The sequence below is a fragment of the Nerophis lumbriciformis genome, linkage group LG11 (genome assembly GCF_033978685.3).
Source record: "Nerophis lumbriciformis linkage group LG11, RoL_Nlum_v2.1, whole genome shotgun sequence".
Taxonomy (NCBI): Eukaryota; Metazoa; Chordata; class Actinopteri; order Syngnathiformes; family Syngnathidae; genus Nerophis; species Nerophis lumbriciformis.
Genome location: NC_084558.2, coordinates 53,454,051 through 53,473,206, shown reverse-complemented (window position 1 = coordinate 53,473,206; position 19,156 = coordinate 53,454,051).

Genomic DNA, 19,156 nt, shown 5'->3' with positions numbered 1-19,156 from the left:
GCTTTTACGGCTAATACCGAAGCACGCCAATGTGTCATTACGCTCTGACAATAACAATGTTGCTACAGCTTGGTTATTATGCAGGTTACAGAACGTAAATGAAGTGTTGTTGACGCTTTTTGAATGTATTTTCAAAGTGATTTAAAGGTAGACTTGATTGCTCCCATTAGCTGCATTGTTAGCCACCCGTAACGAAACAATGTTTACACGTTAGAATGCAAAAAAGCCTTTTGTGTTCTTGTCTCTCATAAGTGTAGGCAAAATTCCCCAAAAAGTGCAGTTACCCTTTAAGAAGGACAAACACTTTTCATGCGTAAAACATACACGGAGAATGCCTGCAACTTGTGGACGACGGAGCAGGCGGGCGATAATACGTTTGAATAAATCAAAACAGTCATTTGATAATGAGCCATGAGTGTGTACTTTTAAGTATGTGTGCTATGGAATGAGAGTATTTTTTTTTGTTGCGATCCTGTGCTTTTTGAGGTGAGGTTACGAGGAAAACATTGACGACAAATTCATAAAAATCACAAATTGTTATTGTAAAGCCTCAAAAACGCCACCCCTGTTGCCGGGGGCGCGTAACAGGGGTCACTCCGCGCGCAGTGCGCTCACGAAAGGGGTGGGGCTCACCCTGGTTGATATAGACAGCAGGACGGTGGCCATGGAAGTCGGAACCCGCTAAGGAGTGTGTAACAACCCACCTGCCGAATCAACTAGCCCTGAAAATGGATGGCGCTGGAGCGTCGGGCCCATATACCCGGCCGTCGCCGGCAGCGAGATGCGCTTGGAGGTGCGCTCAGCGCGGCTCCCATATGATTGCGCACTGGTGTGCGTCTGGGTCGTGACAGCGTGGCACGCGAATGTCTGTGCTGCATTGGATCAGTCGCCTTTCTTTAACAGGCAAAAGCTTTATAACCTCACTAATGCCTTGCATCGTCTATATTAGATATATAACAACGGGCGGGTGCGGGCGGGTGCGGTTCTGATCAAATGTTACATCGGGTGGATGGCGGATGGTTGACGACTTTCTGATGCGGTTGCGGATGAAATAATTGCCTATCCGAGGCATCTCTACTATATATATGTACCTATACTGGCTCACCTGCACTGGCTTCCTGTGCACTTAAGATGTGACTTTAAGGTTTTACTACTTACGTATAAAATACTACACGGTCTAGCTCCATCCTGTCTTGCTGATTGTATTGTACCATATGTCCCGGCAAGAAATCTGCATTCAAAGAACTCCGGCTTATTAGTGATTCCCAGAGCCCAAAAAAAGTCTGCGGGCTGTAGAGCGTTTTCTATTCTACAAACCCCGTTTCCATATGAGTTGGGAAATTGTGCTAGATGTAAATATAAACGGAATACAATGATTTGCAAATCCTTTTCAAGCCATATTCAGTTGAATATGCTACAAAGACAACATATTTGATGTTCAAACTCATAAACTTTTTTTTTTTTTTTTTTGCAAATAATAATTAACTTAGAATTTCATGGCTGCAACACGTGCCAAAGTAGTCGGGAAAGGGCATGTTCACCACTGTGTTACATCCCCTTTTCTTTTAACAACACTCAATAAACAATTGGGAACTGAGGAAACTAATTGTTGAAGATTTGAAAGTGGAATTCTTTCCCATTCTTGTTTTATGTAGAGTTTCAGTTGTTCAACAGTCCGAGGTCTCAGCTGTCGTATTTATAATGCGCCACACATTTTCGATGGGAGACAGGTCTGGACATTGACGACCAATTCATAAAAATCACAAATTGTTATTGTAAAGCCTCAAAAACATGGCACATTTTGCAGCAAACTCTCAAAATGTTGTTGACATCAATTGTATGTGAATATTTAAACAAACATGTTTTGACAATAATCCATCCATCCATCTTCTTCCGCTTATCCGAGGTCGGGTCGCGGGGGCAGCAGCCTAAGCAGGGAAGCCCAGACTTCCCTCTTCCCAGCCACTTGGTCCAGCTCCTCCCGGGGGATCCCGAGGCGTTCCCAGGCCAGCCGGGAGACATAGTCTTCCCAACGTGTCCTGGGTCTTCCTCGTGGCCTCCTACCGGTCGGACATGCCCTAAACACCTCCTTAGGGAGGCGCTCGGGTGGCATCCTGACCAGATGCCCGAACCACCTCATCTGGCTCCTCTCCATGTGGAGGAGCAGCGGCTTTACTTTGAGCTCCCCCCGGATGACAGAGCTTCTCACCCTATCTCTAAGGGAGAGCCCCGCCACCCGGCGGAGGAAACTCATTTCGGCCGCTTGTACCCGTGATCTTGTCCTTTCGGTCATAACCCAAAGCTCATGACCATAGGTGAGGATGGGAACGTAGATCGACCGGTAAATTGAGAGCTTTGCCTTCCGGCTCAGCTCCTTCTTCACCACAACGGATCGATACAGCGTCCGCATTACTGAAGACGCCGCACCGATCCGCCTGTCGATCTCACCATCCACTCTTCCCTCACTCGTGAACAAGACTCCGAGGTACTTGAACTCCTCCACTTGGGGCAAGATCTTCTCCCCAACCCGGATATGGCACTCCACCCTTTTCCGGGCGAGAACCATGGACTCGGACTTGGAGGTGCTGATTCTCATCCCAGTCGCTTCACACTCAGCTGCGAACCGATCCAGTGAGAGCTGAAGATCCTGGCCAGATGAAGCCATCAGGACCAAATCATCTGCAAAAAGCAGAGACCTAATCCTGCAGCCACCAAACCGGATCCCCTCAACGCCTTGACTGCGCCTAGAAATTCTGTCCATAAAGGTTATGAACAGAATGGGTGACAAAGGGCAGCCTTGGCGGAGTCCAACCCTCACTGGAAACGTGTCCGACTTACTGCCGGCAATGCGGATCAAGCTCTGACACTGATCATACAGGGAGCGGACCGCCACAATAAGACAGTCCGTTACCCCATACTCTCTGAGCACTCCCCACAGGACTTCCCGACGGACACGGTTGAATGCCTTCTCCAAGTCCACAAAACACATGTAGACTGGTTGGGCAAACTCCCATGCACCCTCAAGGACCCTGCCGAGAGTATAGAGCTGGTCCACAGTTCCACGACCAGGACGAAAACCACACTGTTCCTCCTGAATCCGAGGTTCGACTATCCGGCGTAGCCTCCTCTCCAGTACACCTGAATAGACCTTACCGGGAAGGCTGAGGCTACTGAGTTTAGTTTTATAATGATTTCTGCTTTTGGTGTGCCTCAGGATTTTTTCAATGAAAAAAAATGTGCCTTTGCTCAAAAAAGGTTGAAAAACACTGCTCCACACGACACCTCGGCTCCGGACAGGCTAACCTCCTCCAACCTCCGAGGACAAAGCTACGAGCAATGGGAGACCGGGCTTTCTGCTCCGCCGCTCCCAGTCTGGGGAACGCTCTCCCTGACCACCTGAGGGCTCCACAGACTGTGGATGGTTTTAAAAAAAGGCTTAAAACCCCTTCTTTTAAAAAATACACTGTAGCACTTTAAAGGGGAACATTATCACCAGACCTATGTAAGCGTCAATATATACCTTGATGTTGCAGAAAAAAGACCATATATTTTTTTAACCGATTTCCGAACTCTAAATGGGTGAATTTTGGCGAATTAAACGCCTTTCTATTATTCGCTCTCGGAGCGATGACGTCACAACGTTGTCGGTGTGTGTTGTCGGAGGGTGTAACAACACCAACAGGGACGGATTCAAGTTGCACCAGTGGCCCAAAGATGCCAAAGTGGCAAGAAATTGGACGAAATTTGTTCAAAATACGAGGGTGTGGGGAAAGACGACGAAAATGGTCAGTCGTTTGTTCCGCAAACTTTACCGACGGAAGCTATGCTACGACAGAGATGGCAAGAATGTGTGGATATCCTGCGACACTCAAAGCAGATGCATTTCCAACCATAAGGTCAAAGAAATCTGCCGCCAGACCCCCGTTGAATCTGCCGGAGTGTGTGAGCTATTCAGGGACAAAGGACCTCGGTAGCACGGCAAGCAATGGCGGCAGTTTGTTCCCGCAGACGGGCGAGCTAAACCCCCTGGATGTCCAAAACTGGACAGATCAGCTTTCAGGAAAAGAGAGCGGATGAGGGTATGTCTACAGAATATATTAATTGATGAAAACTTTATTCATTACTCGCGGTTTTTTACGTAAATTATTATACATAAACCGTGTTTACCAATAATTTAGCTTATTTTTTTCAATCATTCGAGTACATTCGGGTAGTCTTGTGTAATGCAGTATTTTGTGTCTATTTAGGTATGGTTAACCTGAGTGCTGAAATCGTGGAAAAATATCAGGCACTTTGAAGCTTTTTTTTAGGGATATTGCGCGATGGGTAGAATTTTGAAAAAAAACTTCGAAAAATAAAATAAGCCACTGGGAACTGATTTTTAATGGTTTTAACCCTTCTGAAATTGTGATAATGTTCCCCTTTAAGGTTGTTTACTCAATGTAAAGTGCTTTTTACAAATAAAATCTATTATTATTATGTGCCCTATGTTAATAAATATGTTTGCAAATGTTAATATGGTCATTTTGACTGAGCTACACAAATGTTCAGCATTTGAACAAATTGCAAATAAATATTCACTTATCATCATGTTGACATTTCATCAAACGCCTAGTATTATTATTATTATTATATCCTTTCTTGTGAAAGACTGAGCATTTTTTTGGGAAGCTGTTTTTATACTGTTGCGTTTTGGACCAGTTGTTCCTCCCAGGGAATTCAAGTCACAAGTCGCTCCCAAGCTCTTTACGACACTTAAAGCTGAGTTGAAAAACCACCAGAGACAGAATAGGTATTTTGTAATATATTTGCAAAGCTTTGCAGATATACATTGAGACCAGTCCAGCATAGAACATTCAATTGCGCCCCTAAGATCGTCTGTCCCCCCCGACCAAACCCTCTCCCCTCTTAAGTCCCTGGCAGTCATGTCTCTCTAGCCAAAACAAATGCCCATTATCGCTCTTTCTAACATTCCAAAGCTTCAAGGTTAACACACACAGTTTACTTGCAGACAAACAGAAAGAGAACAAATGGAAAAACGCGAGCTGTTTTCAAATACGACTATGAAATAAAAGAAGTAACACTTAAATTCGGATATATGTCAATATCTGCCTCCGACAATACCCAATCATGGCACCCACCTGTTCCCAATTAGCCTGCACACCTGTGGGATGTTCCAAATAAGTGTTTGATGAGCATTCCTCAACTTTATCAGTATTTATTGCCACCTTTCCCAACTTCTTTGTCACGTGTTGCTGGCATCAAATTCTAAGTTAATTATTATTTGCAAATAAAAATTAATGAGTTTGAACTCCTATTTCTGGGGCTGAGGTTGCCGAGGTAGTTAAAAAGCTCCTCGGTGACAAGGCCCCGGGGGTGGATGAGATCCGCCCGGAGTTCCTTAAGGCTCTGGATGTTGTGGGGCTGTCTTGGTTGACAAGACTCTGCAACATCGCGTGGACATCGGGGGCGGTACCTCTGGATTGGCAGACCGGGGTGGTGGTTCCTCTCTTTAAGAAGGGGAACAGGAGGGTGTGTTCCAACTATCGTGGGATCACACTCCTCAGCCTTCCCGGTAAGGTCTATTCAGGTGTACTGGAGAGGAGGCTACGCCGGATAGTCGAACCTCGGATTCAGGAGGAACAGTGTGGTTTTCGTCCTGGTCGTGGAACTGTGGACCAGCTCTATACTCTCGGCAGGGTCCTTGAGGGTGCATGGGAGTTTGCCCAACCAGTCTACATGTGCTTTGTGGACTTGGAGAAGGCATTCGACCGTGTACCCCAGGAAGTCCTGTGGGGAGTGCTCAGAGAGTATGGGGTAACGGACTGTCTTATTGTGGCAGTTCGCTCCCTGTATAATCAGTGTCAGAGCTTGGTCCGCATTGCCGGCAGTAAGTCGGACACGTTTCCGGTGAGGGTTGGACTCCGCCAAGGCTGCCCTTTGTCACCGATTCTGTTCATAACCTTTATGGACAGAATTTCTAGGTGCAGTCAGGGCGTTGAGGGGATCTGGTTTGGTGGCTGCAGGATTAGGTCACTGCTATTTGCAGATGATGTGGTCCTGATGGCTTCCTCCGGCCAAGATCTTCAGCTCTCACTGGATCGGTTCGCAGCCGAATGTGAAGCGACTGGGATAGGAATCAGCACCTCCAAGTCCGAGTCCATGGTTCTCTCCCGGAAAAGGGTGGAGTGCCATCTCCGGGTTGGGGAGGAGATCTTGCCCCAAGTGGAGGAGTTCAAGTACCTCGGAGTCTTGTTCACGAGTGGGGGAAGAGTGGATCGTGAGATCGACAGGCGGATCGGTGCGGCGTCTTCAGTAATGCGGACGCTGTATCGATCCGTTGTGGTGAAGAAGGAGCTGAGCCGGAAGGCAAAGCTCTCGATTTACCGGTCGATCTACGTTCCCATCCTCACCTATGGTCATGAGCTTTGGGTCATGACCGAAAGGACAAGATCACGGGTACAAGCGGCCGAAATGAGTTTCCTCCGCCGAGTGGCGGGGCTCTCCCTTAGAGATAGGGTGAGAAGCTCTGTCATCCGGGGGGAGCTCAAAGTAAAGCCGCTGCTCCTCCACATGGAGAGGAGCCAGATGAGGTGGTTCGGGCATCTGGTCAGGATGCCACCCGAACGCCTCCCTAGGAAGGTGTTTCGGGCACGTCCAACCGGTAAGAGGCCACGGGGAAGACCCAGGACACGCTGGGAAGACTATCTCTCCCGGCTGGCCTGGGAACGCCTCGGGATCCCCCGGGAGGAGCTGGACGAAGTGGCTGGGGAGGGGGAAGTCTGGGCTTCCCTGCTTAAGCTGCTGCCCCCGCGACCCGACCTCGGATAAGCGGAAGAAGATGGATGGATGGAGTTTGAACATCAAATATGTTGTCTTTGTAGCATATTCAACTGAATATGGCTTGAAAATGATTTGCAAATCATTGTATTCCGTTTATATTTACATCTAACACCATTTCCCAACTCATATGTAAACGGGGTTTGTATTTCATGTATACTTACAGCTTGTATATCGAACAACGATGGAGGTTTTTGGAGGTTTTCGGAGCACTCTTGTTGACGTCGTCGTGAGCTGATTTTTGCTAGCTTTTATTTACGATTTAGAAGAACAAAAATGCGTGTTCTTGTCTCGGGATTGTGAATCATAGACGACATTAGAATAAAAATGCAACTCCACTTTAACTTGGGTTGATTCCAGCGCCTGCACTTGGCTCACACACACACACACACACACACACACACACACACACACACACACACACACACACACACACACACACACACACAGCATGCTATGAGGATGTGAAGGCACACCAACACACCGTAGGCTCGTTAACTCTGCTAGTTGGCATCTCCACATGTTATGTCTCAATGTAAAGTGCTTTTTACAAATAAAATCTATTATTATTATGTACCCTATGTTAATAAATGTGTTTGCAAACGTTAATATGGTCATTTTGACTGAGCAACACAAATGTTCAGCATTTGAACAAATTGCAAATAAATATTCACTTATCATCATGTTGACATTTCATCAAACGCCTCACAGTAGACGCCAAACAGGCAGAGCAGCGTTCTCAGGGTGGGAACTCATAATCAGAAAAGTATCTGTCGACGCCCGCAATTAGATGAAGCACGCATTTTCTAATTGCCACATTCCAAGATATTATTTTAAAGGGCGGGGACATTTGCGAGCAGTCATGACGACGCGGCACAAACAATATTAGCATCAATATAATAAGGACCATTACTACTTTGGATTTCTGGAAATTGTCCGACCGCATGCAAGTCATCCGTTGCTTGCGTCACACCAGGAAGTGTCCCCGTGTGCCTTTGCCATCGTTAAAAAGTTTCCTCCTGAAATGTATTCGCTAACACTGAACAATAATTCCACCCGAGTAGGGATGCACATTGAAAACTACCAAAACACTTTACACTACTGAAAACATGAATGACAAGTTACCACTGTCCGAGTATTACGCTTGGCGCTAGGCTTACGTTGATAAATAAAGTACTGTGAAGTACTGCGCATCAATACAAAATACACTTGTTAGACTTATGACAAGAACAAGAAAGTTTGATCATATTACGCCTATACTGTATATACCTTTATATACATACAGTGGGGCAAACAAGTATTTAGTCAGCCACCAATTGTGCAAGTTCTCCCACTTAAAATGATGACAGAGGTCTGTAATTTTCATCATAGGTACACTTCAACTGTGAGAGACAGAATGTAAAAAAAAAAATCCAGGAATTTATATTGTAGGAATTTTAAAGAATTTATTTGTAAATGATGGTGGAAAATAAGTATTTGGTCAATAACAAAAATTCAACTCAATACTTTGTAATATAACCTTTGTTGGCAATAACAGTGGTCAAACGATTACTATAGGTCTTTACCAGGTTTGCACACACAGTAGCTGGTATTTTGGCCCATTCCTCCATGCAGATCTTCTCGAGAGCAGTGATGTTGTTTAAGAAGCTCATGTATAAAGTCAACAGCTGAGGGAACAAAGGATCTTCTGTATCTGTTGTTTTTGGCCTTTCTATTAGTAGGGGCGTACCTGCATCCTGAGGGCAAGAGTCTAATATCTGAGAAGAGAGGGTGCTGAGGGTTGACCAGAATAGCCTTTGCCTTCTGGATGACTCTGGCCTGATAGGTCTGGTTCAGGGGGTTCAAGGTAGTACACTGTACCCTTGCACAGTATCTCAGCACGCTCTGGCGAAAGATTGTACTCCTCCTCCTTTATTTGACTTTCTCCGACCACCTGACCACAGCTGCTTCCAGAGGGAAGTGGGTCGTAAACAGCGTTGCCTTTGGTTACCGGACAGTTCAAAAGGAGAGGTCTTAAAATAGTTCAAAAAGACTTTCGTAAACCAGTTCAAAAAGAGGTCGTCTGGAAATTGGGCAGATCCTGTCTTCTCTCCTCTTTGAAGTCCTTGGGTTAGAACAATATCTTTCTGTTGATTACCATACATGAAAGAACACAGAAAATACTTCATGTGGCTTTCCACCCTACACAGTGGAGTTTTTTACGAGCCTTCTTCTTGGTAGGTTTCAAAGACAGCTTTTGTCTTCTCACCGGGCACTCAAATGTAACACAACGTTTTTGTGATCATTTACAAACAATTATTCTAGCATACAGTGGGGCAAAAAAGTATTTAGTCAGCCACCGATTGTGCAAGTTCTCCCACTTAAAATGATGACAGAGGTCTGTAATTTTCATCATAGGTACACTTCAACTGTGAGAGACAGAATGTGAAAAGAAAATATTCAAGAATTCACATTGTAGGATTTTTAAAGAATTTAATTGTAAATTATGGTGGAAAATAAGTATTTGGTCAATAACAAAAATCCAACTCAATACTTTGTAATATAACCTTTGTTGGCAATAACAGTGGTCAAACGATTACTATAGGTCTTTACCAGGTTTGCACACACAGTAGCTGGTATTTTGGCCCATTCCTCCATGCAGATCTTCTCGAGAGCAGTGATGTTTTGGGGCTGTCGCCGAGCAACACGGACTTTCAACTCCCTCCACAGATTTTCTATGGGGTTGAGGTCTGGAGACTGGCTAGGCCACTCCAGGACTTTCAAATGCTTCTTACGGAGCCACTCCTTCGTTGCCCGGGCGGTGTGTTTGGGATCATTGTCATGCTGGAAGACACAGCCACGTTTCATCTTCAAAGCTCTCACTGATGGAAGGAGGTTTTGGCTCAAAATCTCACGATACATGGCCCCGTTCATTCTTTCCTTAACACGGATCAGTCGGCCTGTCCCCTTAGCAGAAAAACAGCCCCAAAGCATGATGTTTCCATCCCCATGCTTCACAGTAGGTTTGGTGTTCTTGGGATGCAACTCAGTATTCTTCTTCCTCCAAACAGGACGAGTTGAGTTTATACCAAAAAGTTCTATTTTGGTTTCATCTGACCACATGACATTCTCCCAATCCTCTGCTGTATCATCCATGTGCTCTCTGGCAAACTTCAGACGGGCCTGGACATGCACTGGCTTAAGCAGGGGGACACGTCTGGCACTGCAGGATTTGATTCCCTGTCGGCGTAGTGTGTTACTGATGGTAACCTTTGTTACTTTGGTCCCAGCTCTCTGCAGGTCATTCACCAGGTCCCCCCTTGTGGTTCTGGGATTTTTGCTCACCGTTCTCATGATCATTTTGACCCCACGGGATGAGATCTTGCGTGGAGCCCCAGATCGAGGGAGATTATCAATGGTCTTGTATGTCTTCCATTTTCTGATAATTGCTCCCACAGTTGATTTTTTCACACCAAGCTTCTTGCCTATTGTAGATTCACTCATCACAGTCTGGTGCAGGTCTACAATTCTTTTCCTGGTGTCCTTCGACAGCTCTTTGGTCTTGGCCATAGTGGAGTTTGGAGTCTGACTGTTTGAGGCTGTGTACAGGTGTCTTTTATACAGATAACAAGTTCAAACAGGTGCCATTAATACAGGTAACAAGTGGAGGACAGAAGAGCTTCTTAAAGAAGAAGTTTCAGGTCTGTGAGAGCCAGAGATCTTCCTTGTTTGAAGTGACCAAATACTTATTTTCCACCATAATTTACAAATAAATTCCTTAAAATTCCTACAATGTGAAATCCTGGATTTTTTTTTCACATTCTGTCTCTCACAGTTGAAGTGTACCTATGATGAAAATTACAGACCTCTGTCTTCATTTTAAGTGGGAGAACTTGCACAATCGGTGGCTGACTAAATACTTTTTTGCCCCACTGTATATACCTATATATTAGAGATGCGCGGTTTGCGGGCACAACCGCGGAGTCCGCGGATTATCCGCGGATCGGGCGGATGAAATTTAAAAAAAAAAGATTTTATCCGCGGGTCGGGTCGGGTCGGGTCGGGCGGTTGAAATAAAAAAAAATTAGATTTTAAATATATTCAGGCGGGTGGCAGTTAAACCAATTGGGAAATATATATACATAGTTAAATGTTGTTACCCACATACGAAAAACGAGCAGGCACCTGCAGCATATGCCACAACAGAAGAAAAAAAAAGAAAAGAGATGGACACTTTTACGGAGCGGAGAAGGCCCCCGACGCCTCGCCGGGGTCCAGGACCGAGGCCCCTTCCCCCGAGAGGGCCCCACCGGGAGCCGTAGCTGAGGCGATCCGCGAGAAGGGCCCGACGCACGTCCAGGGTCACCACCGCGCCCACCGCACCGACACCCCGCCTCGTCCGCCTTCGCCGCGGCCGGCGTCACGCGCAGCAGGTAAGCAGCTTACCTGCCCGCCACCCCCGTGGCCGGGGGCTCGTAACAGGGGTCACTCCGCGCGCTACGCCCGCGCAGCTTACCTGCCCGCCACCCCCGTTGCCGGGGGCGCGTAACAGGGGTCACTCCGCGCGCAGTGCGCTCACGAAAGGGGTGGGGCTCACCCTGGTTGATATAGACAGCAGGACGGTGGCCATGGAAGTCGGAACCCGCTAAGGAGTGTGTAACAACCCACCTGCCGAATCAACTAGCCCTGAAAATGGATGGCGCTGGAGCGTCGGGCCCATATACCCGGCCGTCGCCGGCAGAGAGACGCGCTTGGAGGTGCGCTCAGCGCGGCTCCCATATGATTGCGCACTGGTGTGCGTCTGGGTCGTGACAGCGTGGCACGCGAATGTCTGTACTGCATTGGATCAGTCTCCTTTCTTTAACAGGCAAAAGCTTTTAGAGATGCGCGGTTTGCGGGCACAACCGCGGAGTCCGCGGATTATCCGCGGATCGGGCGGATGAAATTAAAAAAAATTAGATTTTATCCGCGGGTCGGGTCGGATCGGGTCGGGCGATTGAAATAAAAAAAAATTTGATTTTAAATAGATTCAGGCGGGTGGCAGTTAAACCAATTGGGAAATATATATACATAGTTAAATGTTGTTACCCACATACGAAAAACGAGCAGGCACCTGCTACATATGCCACAACAGAAGAAAAAAAAAGAAAAGAGATGGACACTTTTACGGAGCGGAGAAGGGACGCCTCGCTGGGGTCCGGGACCGAGGCCCCTTCCCCCGAGAGGGCCCCACCGGGAGCCGTAGCTGAGGCGATCCGCGAGAAGGGCCCGACGCACGTCCAGGGTCACCACCGCGCCCACCGCACCGACACCCCGCCTCGTCCGCCTTCGCCGCGGCCGGCGTCACGCGCAGCAGGTAAGCAGCTTACCTGCCCGCCACCCCCGTTGCCGGGGGCGCGTAACAGGGGTCACTCCGCGCGCAGTGCGCTCACTAAAGGGGTGGGGCTCACCCTGGTTGATATAGACAGCAGGACGGTGGCCATGGAAGTCGGAACCCGCTAAGGAGTGTGTAACAACCCACCCGCCGAATCAACTAGCCCTGAAAATGGATGGCGCTGGAGCGTCGGGCCCATATACCCGGCCGTCGCCGGCAGCGAGACGCGCTTGGAGGTGCGCTCAGCGCGGCTCCCATATGATTGCGCACTGGTGTGCGTCTGGGTCGTGACAGCGTGGCACGCGAATGTCTGTACTGCATTGGATCAGTCTCCTTTCTTTAACAGGCAAAAGCTTTTAGAGATGCGCGGTTTGCGGGCACAATCGCGGAGTCCGCGGATTATCCGCGGATCGGGCGGATGAAATTAAAAAAAATTAGATTTTATCCGCGGGTCGGGTCGGATCGGGTCGGGCGATTGAAATTAAAAAAAATTTGATTTTAAATAGATTCAGGCGGGTGGCAGTTAAACCAATTGGTAAATATATATACATAGTTAAATGTTGTTACCCACATACGAAAAACGAGCAGGCACCTGCAGCATATGCCACAACAGAAGAAAAAAAAAGAAAAGAGATGGACACTTTTACGGAGTGGAGAAGGGACGCCTCGCCGGGGTCCGGGACCGAGGCCCTTCCCCCGAGAGGGCCCCACCGGGAGCCGTAGCTGAGGCGATCCGCGAGAAGGGCCCGACGCACGTCCAGGGTCACCACCGCGCCCACCGCACCGACACCCCGCCTCGTCCGCCTTCGCCGCGGCCGGCGTCACGCGCAGCAGGTAAGCAGCTTACCTGCCCGCCACCCCCGTGGCCGGGGGCTCGTAACAGGGGTCACTCCGCGCGCTCCGCCCGCGCAGCTTACCTGCCCGCCACCCCTGTTGCCGGGGGCGCGTAACAGGGGTCACTCCGCTCGCAGTGCGCTCACGAAAGGGGTGGGGCTCACCCTGGTTGATATAGACAGCAGGACGGTGGCCATGGAAGTTGGAACCCGCTAAGGAGTGTGTAACAACCCACCTGCCGAATCAACTAGCCCTGAAAATGGATGGCGCTGGAGCGTCGGGCCCATATACCCGGCCGTCGCCGGCAGCGAGACGCGCTTGGAGGTGCGCTCAGCGCGGCTCCCATATGATTGCGCACTGGTGTGCGTCTGGGTCGTGACAGCGTGGCACGCGAATGTCTGTGCTGCATTGGATCAGTCTCCTTTCTTTAACAGGCAAAAGCTTTATAACCTCACTAATGCCTTGCATCGTCTATATTAGATATATAACAACGGGCGGGTGCGGGCGGTTGCGGTTCTGATCAAATGTTACATCGGGTGGATGGCGGATGGTTGACGACTTTCTGATGCGGTTGCGGATTAAATAATTGCCTATCCGCGCATCTCTACTATATATATATATACCTATACTGGCTCACATGCACTGGCTTCCTGTGCACTTAAGATGTGACTTTAAGGTTTTACTACTTACGTATAAAATACTACACGGTCTAGCTCCGTCCTATCTTGTCGATTTTATTGTACCATATGTCCCGGCAAGAAATCTGCCTTCAAAGAACTCCGGCTTATTAGTGATTCCCGGAGCCCAAAAAAAGTCTGCGGGCTGTAGAGCGTTTTCTATTCTACAAACCCCGTTTCCATATGAGTTGGGAAATTGTGTTAGATGTAAATATAAACGGAATACAATGATTTGCAAATCCTTTTCAAGCCATATTCAGTTGAATATGCTACAAAGACAACATATTTGATGTTCAAACTCATAAACTTTTTTTTTTTTTTGCAAATAATAATTAACTTAGAATTTCATGGCTGCAACACGTGCCAAAGTAGTCGGGAAAGGGCATGTTCACCACTGTGTTACATCCCCTTTTCTTTTAACAACACTCAATAAACGACTGGGAACTGAGGAAACTAATTGTTGAAGCTTTGAAAGTGGAATTCTTTCCCATTCTTGTTTTATGTAGAGCTTCGGTCGTTCAACAGTCCGGGGGTCTCCGCTGTCGTATTTTACGCTTCATAATGCGCCACACATTTTCAATGGGAGACAGGTCTGGACTGCAGGCGGGCCAGGAAAGCACCCGCACTCTTTTTTTACGAAGCCACGCTGTTGTAACACGTGCTGAATGTGGCTTGGCATTGTCTTGCTAAAATAAGCAGGGGCGTCCATGAAAAAGACAGCGCTTAGATGGCAGCATATGTTGTTCCAAAACCTGTATGTGCCTTCACAGATGTGTAAGTTACCCATGCCTTGGGCACTAATGCACCCCCATACCATCACAGATGCTGGCTTTTGAACTTTGCGTCGATAACAGTCTGGATGGTTCGCTTCCCCTTTGGTACGGATGACACGATGTGGAATATTTCCAAAAACAATTTGAAATGTGGACTCGTCAGACCACAGAACACTTTTCCACTTTGCATGAGTCCATCTTAGATGATCTCGGGCCCAGAGAAGCCGGCAGCGTTTCTGGGTGTTGTTGATAAATGGCTTTGGCTTTGCATAGTAGAGCTTTAACTTGCACTTACAGATGTAGCGACAAACTGTATTTAGTAACAGTGGTTTTCTCAAGTGTTCCTGAGCCCATGTGGTGATATCCTTTAGAGATTGATGTCGGTTTTTGATACAGTGCCGTCTGAGGGATCGAAAGGTCACGGTCATTCAATGTTAGTTTCCGGCCATGCCGCTTACGTGGAGTGATTTCTCCAGATTCTCTGAACCTTTTGATGATATTATGGACCGTAGTGGTTGAAATCCCTAAATTTCTTGCAATTGCACTTTGAGAAACGTTGTTCTTAAACTGTTTGACTATTTGCTCACGCAGTTGTGGACAAAGGGGTGTACCTCGCCCCATCCCTTCTTGTGAAAGACTGAGCATTTTTTTGGGAAGCTGTTTTTATACTGTTGCGTTTTGGACCAGTTGTTCCTCCCAGGGAACTCAAGTCACAAGTCGCTCCCAAGCTCTTTACGACACTTAAAGCTGAGTTGAAAAACCACCAGAGACAGAATAGGTATTTTGTAATATATTTGCAAAGCTTTGCAGATAAACATTGAGACCAGTCCAGCATAGAACATTCAATTGCGCCCCTAAGATCGTCTGTCCCCCCCGACCAAACCCTCTCCCCTTTTAAGTCCCTGGCAGTCATGTCTCTCTAGCCAAAACAAATGCCCATTATCGCTCTTTCTAACATTCCAAAGCTTCAAGGTTAACACACACAGTTTACTTGCAGACAAACAGAAAGAGAACAAATGGAAAAACACGAGCTGTTTTCAAATATGACTATGAAATAAAAGAAGTAACACTTAAATTCGGATATATGTAAACATCTGCCTCCGACAATACCCAATCATGGCACCCACCTGTTCCCAATTAGCCTGCACACCTGTGGGATGTTCCAAATAAGTGTTTGATGAGCATTCCTCAACTTTATCAGTATTTATTGCCACCTTTCCCAACTTCTTTGTCACGTGTTGCTGCCATCAAATTCTAAGTTAATTATTATTTGCAAAAAAAAATTAAGTTTATGAGTTTGAACTCCTATTTCTGGGGCTGAGGTTGCCGAGGTAGTTAAAAAGCTCTTCGGTGGCAAGGCCCTGGGGGTGGATGAGATCCGCCCGGAGTTCCTTAAGGCTCTGGATGCTGTGGGGCTGTCTTGGTTGACAAGACTCTGCAACATCGCGTGGACATCGGGGGCGGTACCTCTGGATTGGCAGACCGGGGTGGTGGTTCCTCTCTTTAAGAAGGGGAACCGGAGGGTGTGTTCCAACTATCGTGGGATCACACTCCTCAGCCTTCCCGGTAAGGTCTATTCAGGTGTACTGGAGAGGAGGCTACGCCGGATAGTCGAACCTCGGATTCAGGAGGAACAGTGTGGTTTTCGTCCTGGTCGTGGAACTGTGGACCAGCTCTATACTCTCGGCAGGGTCCTTGAGGGTGCATGGGAGTTTGCCCAACCAGTCTACATGTGCTTTGTGGACTTGGAGAAGGCATTCGACCGTGTACCCCGGGAAGTCCTGTGGGGAGTGCTCAGAGAGTATGGGGTAACGGACTGTCTTATTGTGGCAGTTCGCTCCCTGTATGATCAGTGTCAGAGCTTGGTCCGCATTGCCGGCAGTAAGTCGGACACGTTTCCGGTGAGGGTTGGACTCCGCCAAGGCTGCCCTTTGTCACCGATTCTGTTCATAACCTTTATGGACAGAATTTCTAGGTGCAGTCAGGGCGTTGAGGGGATCTGGTTTGGTGGCTGCAGGATTAGGTCTCTGCTTTTTGCAGATGATGTGGTCCTGATGGCTTCCTCCGGCCAAGATCTTCAGCTCTCACTGGATCGGTTCGCAGCCGAGTGTGAAGCGACTGGGATGGGAATCAGCACCTCCAAGTCCGAGTCCATGGTTCTCTCCCGGAAAAGGGTGGAGTGCCATCTCCGGGTTGGGGAGGAGATCTTGCCCCAAGTGGAGGAGTTCAAGTACCTCGGAGTCTTGTTCACGAGTGGGGGAAGAGTGGATCGTGAGATCGACAGGCGGATCGGTGCGGCGTCTTCAGTAATGCGGACGCTGTATCGATCCGTTGTGGTGAAGAAGGAGCTGAGCCGGAAGGCAAAGCTCTCAATTTACCGGTCGATCTACGTTCCCATCCTCACCTATGGTCATGAGCTTTGGGTTATGACCGAAAGGACAAGATCACGGGTACAAGCGGCCGAAATGAGTTTCCTCCGCCGAGTGGCGGGGCTCTCCCTTAGAGATAGGGTGAGAAGCTCTGCCATCCGGGAGGAGCTCAAAGTAAAGCTGCTGCTCCTCCACATGGAGAGGAGCCAGATGAGGTGGTTCGGGCATCTGGTCAGGATGCCACCCGAACGCCTCCCTAGGAAGGTGTTTTGGGCACGTCCAACCGGTAAGAGGCCACGGGGAAGACCCAGGACACGCTGGGAAGACTATGTCTCCCGGCTGGCCTGGGACCGCCTCGGGGTCCCACAGGAAGAGCTGGACGAAGTGGCTGGGGAGAGGGAAGTCTGGGCTTCCCTGCTTAAGCTGCTGCCCCCGCGACCCGACCTCAGATAAGCGGAAGAAGATGGATGGATGGATGGAGTTTGAACATCAAATATGTTGTCTTTGTAGCATATTCAACTGAATATGGCTTGAAAAGGATTTGCAAATCATTGTATTCCGTTTATATTCACATCTAACACCATTTCCCAACTCATATGGAAACGGGGTTTGTATTTCATGTATACTTACAGCTTGTATATCGAACAACGATGGAGGTTTTTGGAGGTTTTCGGAGCACTCTTGTTGACGTCGTTGTGAGCTGATTTTTGCTAGCTTTTATTTACGATTTAGAAGAACAAAAATGCGTGTTCTTGTCTCGGGATTGTGAATCATAGACGACATTAGAATAAAAAATGCAACTCCACTTTAACTTGGGTTGATTCCAGCGCCTGCACTTGGCTCTCACACACACACACACACACACACACACACACACACACACACACAGCATGCTATGAGGATGTGAAGGCACACCAACACACCGTAGGCTCGTTAACTCTTGCTAGTTGGCATCTCCACATGTTCTGTCTCACTTCTCAGAATAAACACGGCCAAGAGTCGTGCAAATAAAACGGGGGTGTGCTTCTGGTGAAGCGCAGGTGAATAATTACAAGGCAAACAAATCCATCAAATAGAAAGCCGGGTGAAAAGACCCATTTTGGAGCATTTATCATGGCTATGATGTAATTGAGGCCCATTGTGCGGCTGCACTGACGCAACGACACGGCGCTTGACCTCGCTGTGCACACAAGCGCCACAATACCTTTCCACCTTTGACTACGTGACGACTCCCGCCCGCCACGCTCGCCGCGCACTCGCCGCAAATCATGCGGAGAGGTGTTTGGGAACAATTAAATCCAATTATCCCTGGGGAATATCTGTGGTACCCGGACCTGGTTCGAGGGTGCTGGCGGCATGGGAGTGTAACCGCCCGTGTCCGAGGGCCCGTGGATGTCGCCGAGTCACAATTGGCTGTCAGAGTTGCAGGCAGAACAATGAGTGATGACTTAATTACCCTAATTACCATTTTGCCTCGGAGGAACCAGTCCGGGCAAACAGACCAAACAGGTCATTTATTGTGAATATGATGCGGCGTACGTTCTTGTAAATAACACCTGCACCCTCGCAGGGCAACTGCACTTTCTCCGGAGTCAAACGAGAAGCAATGTGCGGCCGCGTTACATAACGTGAAGTATTTAGATTTATACATGTTTTGTTCAGTGTGGAGCACATTCAATATATGATCAAACTTTATTTGTACAGCACTTTTCACACATACAGTATAAAATGTAGCACAATGCAGAGGTGTGGACTCGAGTCACATGACTTGGACTCGAGTCAGACTCGAGTCATGAATTTGATGACTTTAGACTCGACTTGACAAAATGTAAAAAGACTTGCAACTCGACTTCGACTTTAACATCAATGACTTGTGACTTCACTTGGACTTGAGCCTTTTGAATTGACATGACTTGACATGACTTGCTACTTTCCCCAAAACCCAAAGATGAAAAAGTTATTCGTGGAGCGCTCCGTATTTTTCATTGTGTACTTGTCTATCAGCGTTGCGTGTGTCAGCTGGTGTGCTCTCAGTACAACAGCCAATCAAATTAGATCTACTTTGTTTTCATCACACAGCATTCATCCAATCAAATTGCAGGACAACCAAGGAAGAAGACATGTCCAAACCACACGCCAGTGAACAAAAAATGATACCTAAAATAATTTCGTTTGGGTACAAAAATTACGAGGTGGTCAACACAAAACGGTTTGCAGTATGCAACACATGCGGTTCCAAAATGACTGATGGAGAGGCAACAACTTCCAACTTCGTCCGGCATTTGAAGTTGCACAAAGAACGGTAAGTTT